Here is a 15,089-nt window from a genome sequence, read left to right on the forward strand (position 1 = left end):
ACGGCTACTAATCTCAGATAAATTAGAAGCAAAATATTATCTTGAGATTCAATATTTTATTAGCTCTTCCGCAAAGCTTCCGCGAAGAAAAACAGTTCCAACCTGCTTTAAGCATGTAACGTTATTGCTGAAGATTTGCTTTTACCATATGCAAAATGTTGAAAATGAATGCTGAAAGGGTTAGTTCACCCAAAAATGAAACCAAGCCTATGATTTACTCACCCTCAAGTCATCATAGGTGTATACATTCATCGTTCAGACAAATACAATCGGAGTTAACGTTATATTTAAAAAGTCCAGGCTAACGTTAACGTTAATCCAAGCACTAGTTGTAACGTTAGCTGTTTTTGAAGTCCATAAAAATGCAGCTGTCCGTCAAATAACTTGCTCCACACGGCTCCGATGGGTTAATAGAAGCCTTCTGATTCGAATCGATGCGTTTGTGTAAGAAGAATATCTATATTTAAAACTTTATAAAGAAAACCCGCCTTGAAGTCTTTCAATGTAACGCCACAGGATGGCGCCAGCGCGGCATAGAAGTAGTACCGGTCAAGATCACCGCGGAAATGCGCGATTGACCAATCAGAATCAAGTATTTCACAGCGCCGCGTAATAACCATGGTAATAACCTAATAACGAGTAATAATCACCAAATGGGCGGGCCTATATTCGATAATGTAAAGCTTGGGACATAGAGACAGAGCGACTCTACAAGAACAAAGAAATGTGTTCGTTTTCTAAAGGTGTCAAGAAAAAGAACAAAGTTCATTCTGGCCGTTTTCTCCGGTTTTCTCTCGTTTGGTGGATGTGTCAAATATGTCATCCCTATCAGCAGCAACATGTTACTTATATAGACCACAGTGTTAAAGAGACAGCTCGCGCAATGGTTCCAACTAACGTTAAGTAGGCTACAGACTTTGTTAATAAATGTGTCCGCTGCAGCTCGGTTTATGCAACAATTTAAGATATTAGAAGACATGATTGTCGTTAGAATTTTATTGTTTATAGTTTTATAGTCTGTTTAAATATAATTTAGTAATTGCCTTCTGGCCCATATCCTTTCCTTAGTAAGGTGTGCTAGATGTAACATAAAAATACTAGGCTACACATATCTTGCTATTGTATTAATGTAGTGAGACTTTCATAAATGTTTATAGGGCTACTCCTCTAATTATATAATGGTAAATATTACATTATCAAACAGTGATCAGTAAATAATGATAAGCCTAATACTCACAATAAAAATAAGTCACAAATCATAATCTCAGAGGTAAGAAATCGATTAGCCGTCACCTTAAATGTTTGTTTTTTCATCCTGAAATGTGAGGCAAATGCTGGATTACAATAATTAGGAACCACAGTTTCCACAAATCCCTTCACTCGATTGGGATGTTCTCTTTTATTCTGGACGGCAAGGGTAGAGACTGTAACATTGAGCCTATTTTGTATAATTTAACACGCATTTATATTGATTTCATCAGCAATAACTTGTGTTTTTAGTGTATTTATTACATTATGGACTGAATTAATATTTTTGTATTAATTGTTTTTATGCTGAAAATTAGATTGTTCCAACATAACTTTGTTGTATAAACATTTACAATGACAATAAAGATCTAATCTAATCAAGCTCCGAAAATTCTTGAAAAGGACACAAAGAATGGCCTTTTCAGCTGCCATAGTTGCAACTCCTGCATCATCAGAACAGGGCATTCAATGCAGCACCGTTTCCATTTAATCTGCATTTCTCTGCATTAATCCCGTCCACTTTAAATGTATGACCAATCACACAATAGTTCTCAGACACCCGCAAGAAAAAAGTTCTGCTCAGACGATGTGTCGAGAACAAAGTGTCAAGAACTCCCAAACCAGGGCTGCGAGAAAATTTTTTTTTTCTATGTTCTTGTGGAGTATGTTGCAGCCTTAAACCGATTCATTGGTGTCTGATGCCAGGTTTCAACAATATCCAAATTAACCATTTTTTGGTGCTTGATTTAATTTTTAATTTTAATATATATATATTACTGTGGATGGTTAAAGAATGTTTTCATGACACAAAAACCATTTATATGTCACTATGTTTTCATGTCATCATGACCCTTTTAACTGTAAAATACTGTCAAATGTATGGGTTTTGTATTGTCTGGCTATCACCACACCAACCTCAATTTAAGAGAGAACATTGGTCTGGGGAGTCTGCTCTGTATTTTCTACAACACAAGAGGCGTGATCAACGAGCATTATTTGAATGACTCTGTATGCAATTGGAAAGTCCTTCAACCAATCAGACTACAAGAGGTGTGAACAACGGGCAACATCCGTTATCATGTTAAACTCGGCAATAGTGCGTCAGGTGGATCGGCCAGTCTGTGATTGGTTCCCGCAAAAGTGTAACAGAAGCAGTTGAAATGAATGTACAGGTTTCCAGACTGAGTTGTTGGCAGTCTAAGCCTGGTTAAAACTAGACCATTCTCAGTAGTAGGCCCTAAGTGAGTTATGGTCTGGTAAAGATTCATAGACAAGTCATTTCCAAAGGGGAGTCACCAACAGACGATGACGTATGCAGAGCGACGGAGAAACATCTGAGACGGTTATTCTGTTTATGATTTTGAGGAAGATGTTGCAATGCTTCTGACAAATTTTGCTGTTGTTGTAAAAGAAATATGATAATAGCTGGTGTCCACCGCCACTCCATCAACATTTTTGCAAAATTTGTAAAACCTAATAGCATCTCAGACCGACTGAAACATCTCAGATTGATGGTCGAACAGAAAACATCAAGCTCTGATCGCATTTGTCCCCGTTGTGAGGAATTTGTATTGCGATTAGAATGCAATTTTCAATATTCTGAAAGTAAAATATTATTGATGAGTCTTTGGAAAATTGTGTTCGAACGAGTGATGTTCCACAGCACCATCCATCTTTGTAATGTACAAAATCTGCTTCACCGCTGCTGCGCTGTCGTCATCGTCTAAAGCCCGCCCAACGTTTCTGATTGGTACCGTGATTTCGACAGATTAGAAATGGGCTTGAATGGGCTCTTTGCCAGACTACTTGCAGAGTAAATCTAAATTTGCCGGAAGTTTTCTGGGTTTTCCCGGGGTAACCCAGTCTAGGTTTTGTAAGTAAAAACAATGAATTATTATGTATTGTCATGAATTATATTTATATAATATAGTTATGATGAAAAACAGTAAAAGGACATTGGGTTGTTTTGTGTTGCATTTTAAGTTATTTAGTTAATGTTTATTGCATTGTTTCAGTGTCTCTGTGTGGATGACCCTGTCAGATTTGATTTTATTGTTTTTATGACTAGTGCTAAAATTCAAGTTGAGAGAAATGATCACTGCCTTATTATAACCTAAAGATTACAAATAGTGCAGAGAATTGAAAAAATGACAAAACATATTGGAAAATATGTTTTTATTTACATAACATGGCTTTCCTTTGATGTAAAGGGAATAGGCAATTAAGTTGTAAAAATAAAGTTTGTGAAGAATCCACATCTCATCTTTTGATGACAATGTATGCTATTCTTACAAACAGCACTGTGAAATATTCCTATTTGGTCACGTCATGCATCTTAAAGCCCCACTTGGCTACTTTTGCTCTCGGGGTCCCCCTACAGTTTGGAAAAAATAATGTCCTCAAATACTGTCGTAAGAGCTGTCCTCCTACAACAGGGGATGCCATCGCGCGTGCATTTGTTGACATGACAGCCCTGATAGCCCTGAACTAGTGATGCGCGGTTCGTCTCATAACCCATGGACCCCGTATGTCTATTTAAAGGTCGCGGGTGCGCGGCGGGTTGTAAAAATATATACAGTGGTGCGGGGCGGCCAAATAACTTCATAAAAGCCTCCCGCGGGTCGGTGCAGCAGTTCCCCTGAAAACTGCGAGAGGAGTTCTTCTGGCGTCGCGTGTGAAATGTCTTCATCCCAGGTAACGTTACAGTCAGTGGCATATGCTCCAGCATGTCATATGAATATAATTTCATGGGTTTTATTTTTTTCAAACGCCAAATAATCACGATGCTCACGTTTACAAGCCAGCGTCATTATAGTAGTCTATTGGTTAGCGTTTTCCAGAATCTATATGATACTTCAGTTCAATGTTTGAGTGGTAGCTCACCGTAACAAGCAGGACAGCATCGGTCGGGCACGCCTCCTTCAACTCACGCCGACGAGCAAACCCTGGTCACATTTTGATCCTCGTCCTGCCTTTAATCCCATCATTTTTTCATTTCCTCTTATTGCTTTCCTCCAACAAAACCTTTTCTTTCTTATTTGTCTCTGCTGCTTCAGACATGACTATATTATCCGACGAACAAAGTTGGGCTCGCACGTCCGAATGTAAGGAAGTGTGTGTGTTGGTGGAAGTGACGTATATGCCGTAAAGCAGTCGAGTTTTGTAGTTCTTTTCTTTTTCTCGGGTTACTACCCGAAACCCGAAGTTTAAAAGTACGATTAAAAACGATACAGACCCCATCAGGCTATGGCAGACGTGTCATTCAACCTATTGTAAGTCGATTTATCATCACAAGAGTCTTAAAAAATATATTATGAAGGTTGAAAAGTTACCTAGTGCTGCTTTAAGACTTCAAATTAAATGCTGAATCAATCTGAGAAGCAGGCAAATAATAATTATATCAATTACATTTTTGCTCAGTTTTTTTGTCTGTGCTTAGCAGTACAGATTAAGACTAAAGTTGAGGTGTATGAAAGAACCTTGAAGAACAGCTACATGGACTGCGTTTAGCTGTGACGGCTCGTGGCGGCCACTCATATCCAGGTATGTTCACTGGTCCACATGTAAGAATAAAACACTCAGCACATTCTAACACGTCTTTGACGGTAATAAATATCAGATATACAAATATCAATATATAGACTTCATGTTTGGTGGAAACAAGGCTCTCTGATTTGAGTTTATAGTAAGCCTAATGGGTCAGGGCAAGGGGTCAGAGGTCACCTGCTGACCAGGAATGACAAATCCACATTTATAGAGTTTTCCTGTTAAGAAAAATACATAGTTAGGGTTAGCAAGCACAGAGAAAAACTCATTAGTATAGAGTATTAAAGGTGCAGTATGTATGTAATATTGACATCTAGTGGTTGAAATAATAAAGTGGTTGAACCTTCAGTTCAAATTCAAAAGAGAGGCGTTTCCCCACCCCTTCCTCCTCAGACTCCACACTCACACGGGTCGCCAGATTGAGGAAGTGCAACAAGAACAAGTGCAACTGACAACAGAAAGCGAAACATCTCCAAATCCAATATTTTTTGATCTAATATGCCTCTAGTCATAGAGCGTTTTAGATAGATAGTGATTTACATGGCTTGCATGGCTGCAATATGCTGTGTTTTCCGCCAACCCGGGGTGCCGAAATACAATAGAGGGCATGCATCCAAGCACTTTCCCGCCGGAACACACACCCTCAGCTAAGACTGAGTGGCAGAAGAGCTGCTACATGACTGGATTTAACAGGGGAAAATGTGAGTATAACAAGCGGTTATCAGTTTAAACTGAAGGTTAGACTTCCAATAGTGTTCCTTACCTCCCACAGTTTCTGTTGAAGCCGATACGGAAGTGACTTAAACTGTAATTCCTCGACTGGCCGCTAGGGACAGGCTCCAGAAAGGAGCAGAATGTCATTGAGCCCCATGTTAAAATACACAACTTTACAGCAGGAAAAAAAACATGTTTACAACCTGGTACAAATTGTGGTTATGGTCTAAACGGCTTTGCCCTTCATGACAACTGTGAGGTGGTGATTTTTTTAAAGTTATTTGTTTACATTATATAAAGCTTTAAAGTTCTGCATAATTAACGGCATGGTTACTTTGATTGACAGGTGGATAGCCATTTATCCGCTGTCTGTTAGTCATGGCGTCACCTCAGCTCCGCCCACGTCCCGCCTCTTTGCCCATTTTCTGTTATCCGGGCGTGACATGTGATGACAGCTGTCGAGATGGTAACGGCCAGCTCGTCTTTTTTGCTTATAATATGCTATTATTATAAAGAAAACAGACCCTAGACCAGCAGTTATGGGCAGCTTTTCCTTCTAAAATCAATCAGTAGCAGAAGCAGCAGGCGGCAGTGGTCTGAGTAAACAAATTACACACTATTATCAAATCCGTCTCCCTCGGTCTCCATGGCCATGCCTCCCCCGACCACTCCCCTCGACATGCCTCTCAGTCATTCTGCCACTCAGTGGGTGTAACCGCAGTCACTCCAGCTGACGGTGACATCATGTGCATGCCCTCTATTGTGTAAATTGGCAGTGGGCGGGATCACCCACACATTTCGTAGAATAATTGGCATTAGCAGATTATTTGAACTTCGCATGTTTCCTAAATAGTCAGCACCTTTAAATTGTCAGAAAATAACACTGAAAGTCATGACCACATATATATATATATATATATATATATATATATATATATATATATATATATATTTACACACTTTACCTATTCAACTTTCAGCTACAAAATGACTCAAAATGAGCTGAAAGCCTGCAAGAGATGTATAATTGAAGAGTGAATGGCCCACTAAAACTTTTTTGAGTGTACTTTTTTGAGTTGTGATGTGGATAAGCATTTTACATGTAAATTGAATGGGGTTCTTCCAACATAAGTACACTTAAAACATTTACTATACAACTATTACTTATTCAGCCGTAACTTAATCAGAACTGCATTCAATATAAACCAGGTAAGTTTTCATGTCTGGGTCCCCAGTCAAAGATTTTCCTAGTCGACAGTAGTAATTCATTTAAAGGTGGACTATGCAACTTTTCCGTCCGCTAGAGGGCGCCTATTCAAAACAAAGGCGTAGTTTGATGATGCCAAGTTTGAGTGCACCTTACCTCACAGCCGGTGGGAAATAGGATTCATGAAATTACGTTCATGGATGCGGTTATTAACGTTACTGTAGTATGAAGCAGAGCAGGACAGTGTTGAGGAGCTGAGAAAGGCCACTGGAGAGATTGTTAATGAGATGAACAACACAAGCCTCGAGAGCAGCTGGACTTTTATTATGACGGGACGGGACACAGCTGCCAGTGCTATTTCCACTTTTCTGGTCATAAGTGTGAGGGAACGCAGCTCTGTTTATCATATTAGATACATTTAAAGGGGGGGTGAAATGCTGTTTCATGCATACTGAGCTTTTTACACTGTTAAAGACTTGGATTCCCATCCTAAACATAGACAAAGTTTCAAAAACTAATGTTGGACGTTTGATGGAGTATTTCTGTGTTAAAAATACTCCTTCCGGTTTCTCACAAGTTTCGGAGAGTTTTTTTCGAGTATGGGTCGGCTTGACGTCGATAGAACGGAAGGTCCTTGTATGGGCCGTACGGGCTCTTCTCCCGGTAGGGTGCGCGCGCGTGACTAGAGCGAGAGAGGAAATGCACGCCCATAAACACTCCCTCAGGTGCAGATCCAGTCGTCCGTGAACACTTATGACGCGCCGCACTCCACTTTATTCCTATGGGTGACGTCGAGTGACTTCAACGCTTCAGCACAGCATTCCGGGAAGGCAGCGCTGCATTTGAACCGATTTGAACTCAGAAATGACGGGAAGCTTCACAACATCGCGGATTTCCACGGTCACTGCTGTCACAGGACTTCACCAAATCAAATCATACCAAAGAAGTGTGTTTTTGACGGAGCGGTCCCACCGATAAAGGTTCGGTCGTGCTTTGGAAGCAGCCGGTGAGTAAAACTGCTTCAAATGTCTCTGCTGTTGGCTATCGTCGCGTGAGTAAACATCAGTAAACGACACGATCGCGTGCTTCGTCATTCAAATGCGCTAAAGGTTACTCCATTGTTGTTCTGTGTATAACGTTACACTAGTCTGACGTGCAAAACCGTTTTGCTTGCTACTGCTAAGGTTTTTGTCGCATACAATAGTCCATAAACAAATGTTGACAGGCCACTAAATACAGTACATACCACAGAGACGGACGTCCTGCTGTTGCTGTTTCATATATCTATCAGCTGAGATCATAGCCATGGGTTTCTCCACGCTTGAGGACGTCACCGCTTTCTGCCCACTCGTCATTCTTTAGCTCCGCCCACACGATACGCCTCCAGGCGCTCGTTTTTTTCCGGAAAGACTCGGTACAGCCCATATTTCTTTTATAAATATAATAAAACTAAATACTTTTCGGAGATATGAAGGATGCAATACTACTCTATAGGTACTCAAGATTGACATGAGATTGACTGAAACTGAGTGTTTCACCAATCCTATTTTTTTTTTTTTAATATTTTTTTTCTTTAAATATTTTTTAGAAACCTCATTCAAATGAACAATACATTTCTGCACATTAAGGTTAAAATAACACATCTAATCACAATAAAACATGGCTATATAGTTAGTCACCATGAAATCAAAATGGACGGTTCTTGTTTTCATGGAATATTGCAGTTTTTTAAATACATGCACCCTCATAATCCTTAACCAAAATAACTTCCCCTCCCTTTTGCAGCTCTTCTCTTCTCTGATGACGTGTTTACTGGCATAAGGGCGGGGCAACCTGTCACTCACATGAGATCCACCAATAGCAAACCACTACCATCCAATCAATTCCCCACAGGCAAAATCAAGTCCCGCCCCACATCTTTTCTTGTTCGACAAGCCTTTTCCCTTAGATATATGTGGTGTTCATTGAATAAACACTCTCAAGAACAACTTGTATGAACTGGCATGTAGCCTCTTTATTCATCCACGCTCAACATCAGCCTCAGCTTAGCTCTGTATCTTACTTTGTTATCGGCCCATTGTATCTTTTGTATCTTACTGCCATCCAGGGGACAACGATAGGAACAACTCATCACCACAATATACGTCATAATAGGGAAGAAAAGAATATTGCAACTTCTGTTTCATGCCAACTTTAACAAAATTATATAATTAAATATACAGTTTAACTCTAAATACACTTATCTTTATCTAATCTATACATTTTAAATCTAAATAATATCTTAATATTATCTATAAACTACATATTTTGTGATATTATTTATAAATATTCCTTTTGGTCATTACGTAATACTGTGGCTTTAAAGGGGGGGTGAAACACTCAGTTTCAGTCAATCTCATGTCAATCTTGAGTACCTATAGAGTAGTATTGCATCCTTCATATCTCCGAAAAGTCTTTAGTTTTATCATATTTATAAAAGAAATATAGGCTGTACCGAGTCTTTCCGGAAAAAAATGAGCGCCTGGAGGCGTATCGTGTGGGCGGAGCTAAAGAATGACAAGCGCGCAAAGCGGTGACGTCCTCAAGCGTGGAGAAACCCATGGCTATCTCAGCTAATACAGATAATGACCCAGAATCTAATCTGAGGGAGAAATAAATTGAACAGGAGAAACAGCAACATCCGGATGTGCGTCTCTGTGGTATGTAAGTTACTGTATTTAATGCCCTCTCCACATTTCTGTGTGTTTACTCGCAGTTTATGAGGACATGATTCGGTTTATGGACTATTGTATGCGACTAGACCTTAGCAGTAGCAAGCAAAACGGTTTTGCACGTCAGAATACTGTAACGTTATACAGAGAACAACAATGGAGTAACCGTTAGCGCATTTGAATGACGAAGCACGCGATCGTGTCGTTTACTGATGTTTACTCATGCGACGGTAGCCAATAGCAGAGACATTTGAAGCAGTTTAAGTTAACTCACCGGCTGCTTCAAAAGCAGGACCGAAGCTTTATCGCTGGGACTGCTCCGTCAAAAACACACTTCTTTGGTATGATTTGGTAAAGTCCTGACAGCAGTGGCGTGTAAATCAATTTTGAGACGCAACTGAAGCGATGTTGTGAAGCTTCCCGTCATTTCTGCGTTCAAATCGGTTCAAATGCAGCGCTGCCTTCCCGGAATGCTGTGCTGAAGCGTTGAAGTCGCTCGACGTCACCCATAGGAATAAAGAGAAGCGCAGCGCCACATAAGTGTTCACGGACGACTGGATCTGCATCTGAGAGACTGTTTACGGCGTGCTCTAGTCACGCGCGCACCCTACCGGGAAAAGAGCCCGTACGGCCCATACAAGGACCTTCCACTCTTATTAACGTCAAGTAGACCCATACTCGAAAAAAACTCTCCGAAACTTGTGAGAAACCGGAAGGAGTATTTTTGACACAGAAATACTCCATCAAACGTCCAAGTATTTAGTCCATTAGTTTTTGCAACTTTGTCTATGTTTAGGATGGGAATCCAAGTCTTTAACAGTGTAAAAAGCTCAGTATGCATGAAACAGCATTTCACCCCCCCCTTTAAATGTATCTAATATGATGTTCCCCCTTTAAGGAAACATTTGTGTAACTCTCATTATTGTCTGCATGACATTTAGCAACACACAGCACTTTAATGTCAGAAATAAATATATGAGTAATAGTGAAGCGCAGCTCAGTTTAATGCTGTCAGACCAGGCTATCTTTACACTCCACATACAGACTGAAACAGCTTTCTACAGAACGGAGTTAGTTATATTTGGCACAGAGTTAAAGTTGCCTCTATCACAGTTCTAACCAGTCGCTTTTTAATTAGAAGCATGAAGGCGACAAAGTTTCTCATATGTACACATCTTAGCCCTCTCAGTAATTAAATATTTTTACTTTCTTTTCTATACTTTATGTTAAATATATGTGCCATGATAGGCTAGATTTAATCCCACCGGTCCCAATTGTGACCATAGATTTTCCTCACTTATTTTAGTGTGGTAAAAGATGTCTACATGAGGTATAACATTGTTAGGTAGTCTGATCATGTGACCACACACATTTATTTCTTGCTACTGCCATCTTAACACAATGACGACGTAAACGCTCAGAAATTAAAATCATTTTTTTGAATAGCTCATACATCTTGCACATATCATCATGAAAGGGTTGCGTGCGCTGGTAGAAAAGAACAGGAGGATCCAATAGCGAATTAATAATGATTTAAATTATTACTCTCAACACACAAAGTAGATCAGAACAGTAATGTCTCAGAAGGCAGAAAGCAGCACAGTCCATGAAAGGAGGATGGCAGGGCACAGGATGAATCTCCGTGAAGCAGAGAGGCAAACGGGCAGACACGGTCGGAACCGGAGCGAAGCAATCCCACAACGAACACGAAACAACACAGGAACCCACAGGTCACACTGCAACGATCTGATAACAAGACTGAGTGAGACACACGAATAAATAGGCCCAGTAATGAGGTGCTGCAGGTGAGAGTGATCAGGTGATGAGTAATCAGTGACCACGCCTCCAACAACACCACACAACACAAACAGAATGAGACGGTGAATTCATGAACCGTGACAATTATACATACATATTGGTTCAATTATATTATGGTTTATTCTGTTGTCAGGCTGCAGATAAATGAAGACCGGTGGTATAACACAGGGAGTCTATGTCCCCTCTATCATTCTGTGTTATTCATATGAATTTTCCTACAGACTGAACTATCTATTTTTTATACGTCCATCCATCCGTCTGTACTTCTGTCTACCTTTTTCTATCTTCTTTCTGTCTATCTGTGTTTATCTACGGTATATGTCTGTCTGTCTGTCTGTCTGTCTGTCTGTCTGTCTATCTATCTATCTATCATACAGTTTACTCACGATCAAGTTGTTCCAAACCTGTATTACTTTTTTTGTTCTGCTAAACAAAGAAGAATTATTTTGAATAACACGGATAATGAAAGAATATGGATAATAAAACAGTTGACGGGCCCCATTGACTTAGTATGTGGGGGGGGGGGGTACTTAATTAACTGTGTGGTTACCTACATTATTCAGAATATCTTCTTTCGTTTTCAGCGGAAGTAAGAAATTCATACAGGTTTGGAACAGGGGTGAGTAAAATGGTTTAAATGACTGCACACATGCATTAAATAGTTTCCTGTGGTCTCTGATGTGTTACTTCCTAATTCACCTATTGTGTGAGTCTCGCCTCGTCTCTTTTCTCACACTCACTGTAATGGAGTTGTTCATCTTCATTGCTTTTCAGCTCCTTATGGAGGTTCAGTCTTATAGTAAGTGATCTCTCATTTAATGCTGATTAAATACTGTGTCCACATTTGTAGTGACTTTTTCTGAAATATTTCAGCATGTATGATCAGTACATTTGTGTTTAGTAGAGCACAGCAAACACATGAACCTACAACCTACGTTTTACTTTTGCTATGTCATGAAAGTGCATTAAAATGATTGCAATAACCTGATTAATGAGTCATCACCTTACTTTGAATATCCACTGTATAAGATAATTAATTTACATCTGCACATGTTCATATGAAGGTTATTCTGGGAGCTACTGTATATAGGCTGATGAAAGCTATCAGGAAAATGTTTTTTTTTTTTTGCCAAACATTAAAATAAATGTATTTGCATCACTTTACTACTTGCATAATCCTGCTCGAAATAAAATAATGAAGCAAGTGAATAGTTATATTCAAGCCAATTTAAGGGGAAAAACTTTTAAATATGTCGTTTTGATTTGAGTTTTATGAAGGGGGGGGGGGGGGGGTGATTGACTGCAGGAGGATGTTAATTCAGTAAACGCCTCCTGGCCTACATCTTCCATTCATTGTTTAGTTGGGTGCTGTTGCAAGGAGATTTATTAGTACATTTGTTTAAAGGTTTAACCAAAACATAGACATGATTGGAAAATAGTGCATGGAAAAATGGTCAATAAGATGTAATGTGATTGATCTGTTTCGGTTGTTTCAGAAGCTCCTGCTGTAAGAGTGTCTCCAGATGGTCTAAGTGAGTCCAGCTCAGTGAAGATGATCTGTGAGACGCCAGCAGATGTTACAGTGAAACAGTGTCATTTCTACATCAACAGTGAACAGAAGAAAATAAAGATCAGTCAGTCATGTGAGCTCGATCTCACTGGTGCTGAAGTGCTCGGATGGGCAGCTGTAAAATCACCTGCATCTGTCGACATTAACTGCTTCTACACAACACATGAGCTCGGGATTAATAAACCATCATCTCATTCTCCTGCTGCCACAGTGACGGTTCTAGGTGAGAGATTTCACTGCTGTTCTTCTGCGTTATAGACTGTTATTTCAATGTTTTTAATAACTCTTTATTTCACTTTAGGTCTACTTCAGAAACCATTCATCAGTGTTAGTGATGGTGAAGTCCTGATCAGCATAACATGTGAAATACCACTTTCAGTCAGAGCTGATTTCATCTGTAGATTCTACACTGAGGATGGTCTTCTGCACAGAAGTGTCTCTAGGAGGAGTCGGTCTGGAGAACATAACTGTATTTTTCATTTAAGTCATAGTGAACTCTTCAATCAGTCAGTGAACAGCAGACAGCTAAGCTGTGATTATTCACTCAACACTGAACCTGAGATCAGATCACCACGCAGTGACACAAACACCAGAGGTGAGGACTTTAACTGTAAAAATGTTTTTACATTAAAGCTCAAGCATTTTTAATCAAAACATCTATATAATTCTTAAGCCAGTATGATTTATATAGGCGGGAAGGGGAAGGGGAAGGGGAAGGGGAAGGGGAAGGGGAAGGGGAAGGGGAAGGGGAAGGGGAAGGGGAAGGGGAAGGGGAAGGGGAAGGGGAAGGGGAAGGGGAAGGGGAAGGGGAAGGGGAAGGGGCTGCATTGTGGTCGTGTCTAGGAGCAGGTCCTCCATCTGATCTGGATCCAGAAGTGACTAATACAGTAAACCTCAGGATAAACAGAGATACTAGTTACAATAATCTACTCTTTAGGTCATGAACGCATTAACTAACGGTTCATCACTTTGCATTGATAACGTGCCATAATTTAGATATATTTTTAAGGAAGGTTTTTGTCCAATAATTAGAAATTCGTTTTTTTTTTCAGAATTAAGTTGTAGGAACTTAATGGTCATCCAATTTTTTATGTCATCCATGCTTCCTAAAGATATCTCCCAACGGTAGCATGTACAGTTTGAAAATCAACGGTCCTAGCACTGAGCCTTGAGGTACTCCATACTGAACTTGTGATCAGTATGACACCTATTGATTTACTGCTACAAACTGATAATGGTCAGATAAGTATGATTTAAACCATACCAATGCAATTCCACTAATACCAACATAATTTTTGAGTCTATTCAGAAGAATGTTGTGGTCGATAGTAACAAATGAAACATTGAGTAACACTAATAGAGAGATACAACCCTGATCGGAAGATAAGAGCAAATAATTTGTAACTCTAATGAGTCAGAAGGCAGAAACAACATATTGGAGCTGATTCTATAGCAGTTGTGGGAGACAGTCCAGACAATGATCAGTTAAATCTTCTTACACAGAATAATTGGTCACAGTGTAACTTTAGCAAGTGAACTATCTGATATATTTAGACAGGAAGGAAGAGTCGCTTTAGCTGATCATGTCAGAGAGCTAGACACATCTAAATAAAGAAGCTTGTTTCTGCAGGTTTCTATTATTATGGTGAGAGGAGAAACGGTAAGCAATTAATGTGTTCACACTTGTAGTTCGGTTCGTTTGGTCCGGACCAAAAAACAAAAACAAACATAATAGTCCTGGTCCACTTAGTGTTCACACGGGCATTTTTAACAGCGAACCTAAAGTTACCGAACCAAAGGCACAGGGAGACGCTCACAACCTGATTGGTCGGATTATATGACGTAGGAGCTCGCTTACCGAACATTCAAAACAATGCTGTGTGCGGATTACACGCGCGGGCATTTTATGCGTGTACATATGGCATTATTTTTTACCAGAGAACTCATGAAGAGCTCATGAAATGTTCAAATCATTCAAAACAATGCTGTGTGCTGGATTAAACACGATCATTTTATGCGTGTACATGTGGCATTATTTTTTACCAGAGAACTCATGAAGAGCTCATGAAATGTTCAAATCATTCAAAACAACGTTGTGTGCTGGATTAAACACGATCATTTTATGCGTGTACATATGGCATTATTTTTTACCAGAGAACTCATGAAATGCTCAAAACATTCAAAACAACGCTGTGTGCTGGATTAAACGCGATCATTTTATGCGTGTACATGTCGCATTATTTTTACCCGCTGAGAACTCATGAAGAGCTCATAA

The sequence above is a fragment of the Pseudorasbora parva genome, chromosome 22 (assembly GCF_024679245.1).
Source record: "Pseudorasbora parva isolate DD20220531a chromosome 22, ASM2467924v1, whole genome shotgun sequence".
NCBI classification, from domain to species: Eukaryota; Metazoa; Chordata; class Actinopteri; order Cypriniformes; family Gobionidae; genus Pseudorasbora; species Pseudorasbora parva.